The sequence below is a fragment of the Cyprinodon variegatus genome, unplaced genomic scaffold, assembly GCF_000732505.1.
Source record: "Cyprinodon variegatus isolate N-32 unplaced genomic scaffold, C_variegatus-1.0 Scaffold1392, whole genome shotgun sequence".
Lineage (NCBI taxonomy): Eukaryota > Metazoa > Chordata > Actinopteri > Cyprinodontiformes > Cyprinodontidae > Cyprinodon > Cyprinodon variegatus.
This window is the reverse complement of record NW_015151845.1, coordinates 102,953-104,848: the sequence shown is the minus strand read 5'-3', so window position 1 is coordinate 104,848 and position 1,896 is coordinate 102,953. Positions and strand designations below refer to the sequence as shown.

Here is a 1,896-nt window from a genome sequence, read left to right as displayed (position 1 = left end):
GCTAACCAACAGGCCACCAGTAATAGCACCATCTATCCCGTCATCTGTCTCATGTGACACATATGACCTAGCTTGAATTTTCTATTTGCATTAGTTAGCTGTGGAATAGCAAAACATTTCCTTTAAAAGCACAGAGGAATGGACTCAAGTACAAGTACAAAGTGCAAAAAATACTAACATATGCACAAGCTTTTATTTCTTAGTACATGCCTATAGAGCATCCTTTTTATTCAATACAGCAAAACAGGGTGAAAATGTGTATCACAGTTCAAAGTATGAAAGTTCACCAATAACAAACTTCTCCATGCTAAATTTTGGATTATTTACTTGTAGTTATAAATCATACTCATAAGTACTAAAAGCACAAAGCTTGAATGTAAAGGGCTTAAAGATCCCACATAAAGTCTATATTTTATATAAACTTCTAAGCATATCAGATCATTGTGATTTTCTTTTAAATTGAACAATGTCATATGCAATAGTTAAAAGAAGACTTTCATAAATTAACTGAAGCACAACAATATAGATCAACCAGCACATTTTTCAGTCTACATGGCAGATTTATTATCCAGAGGTGTTTGTGATTTGATTTCAGAATAAATAGTTTCTTCTGTTGCTGCAGGGCTCTTCTTGGCTGTGACAGGAGGGAAAAAATGTGTGAAACAATTGCATGTACAGCAATCATTATAAATGAAAACAAAATCCCCAAGCAAGACTCTGATTCCTAAGGTCATAATTACCTGAACAAGCCTATACACACAACTTGTATCAAATAAATGGTTACATAAATATAAAATCCTAATTTATTAAGAGATCATGCTAAATGGATAACTAGAATAGGGTATTTGGTAACAATACTGTATTCAATAATTACAATACCTACAATAATTTCAATAAATATACTGGGTATTGGAAATGAAGCTAATTTGCAGACTCTACCTTTCTCCTTGTTATTGGCTTTATTCTGATGGTTGATTTCAGCATACAATGGAGCAGGATCTGAAACGGAAATTTTATTTAATCATACCAGACATGGTATTGAAAGAGTAACTAAGCCAAAAAATAAAGCGATTTAAACTTTATAATGTGGCCTTAATGATGCTATCTTTATTTAATAGAGAACATTTTGGTATTCAGCCATAGTGCCCTCTGTTGGTTGCAGGGTTACCCGATGTCCCTATTTGGACAGAACAGTCAGAGTGAACTCTGCATTTTTCGCTTCTCTCCCACCATCCCACAAATGGAAACAATGTCCAGCATTTGAATGGGTCAAATTAGAAGAAAAAAGTAAAAACATATACAAATATTCAAAGGTAATTTTCTAAATATAAAAAATTCAGAGCTGCACCTAATTCTCTTAAAACAAGGTAAAGAATTTTAACACAAAGTATTATGGACACTATGATTAAAGAAAAACAAAACATAGCTACAACAAAGACTGTGGAACATTTTATAACTGAGTGAAGCAGTGAAAGGCAATTCTCAGAGGACTGCTTAATAAAATTTGTCAAAGTCAGGCCCTATTTCTAGTTTTAGTATGAGAGGAGCTCAATGTAAACAAACATAAAACTAAATCACAAAAAAATGCACAACTGAAAAGCTGCTTCTTTCCCACATTGTACCTCATAAGGATCCTAGTTGCCCAACATTTCATTTTTATCTGGTCACCCTTGTTGGTTAAACAGTGGCTTCTGCAGAGGAAATTTCATTTACTGGTTTAACTGCTACATGTTTGTCACAGCTCCATATTAAGGAATAATGGTACAAAGTCCAAGTGAAGAGTTTAATACTTAACATATCATTTTATTTGTCAGAACATATATTTTTTTCATCATATAAATTTTAATGTTCTCCCATGGCTTATATCTACAAGAAGCACTGCCCACTTTGGTGGCA

General features: G+C 33.2%; 1 long non-coding RNA gene across 1 annotated transcript in view; it reads right to left on the bottom strand.

Annotated features, from left to right (window-relative positions):
* Positions 1-249: 249 nt before the first annotated feature.
* Positions 250-1,896, bottom strand: part of LOC107103200 — a 3,961-nt gene continuing 2,314 nt past the window's right edge. Inside the window, exons 3-4 of the long non-coding RNA XR_001482166.1 lie at positions 940-999; positions 250-634 (exon numbers count right to left, since the gene is read on the bottom strand). This is a non-coding gene — a long non-coding RNA (uncharacterized LOC107103200). The remainder of the gene's footprint in view (positions 635-939; positions 1,000-1,896) is intronic.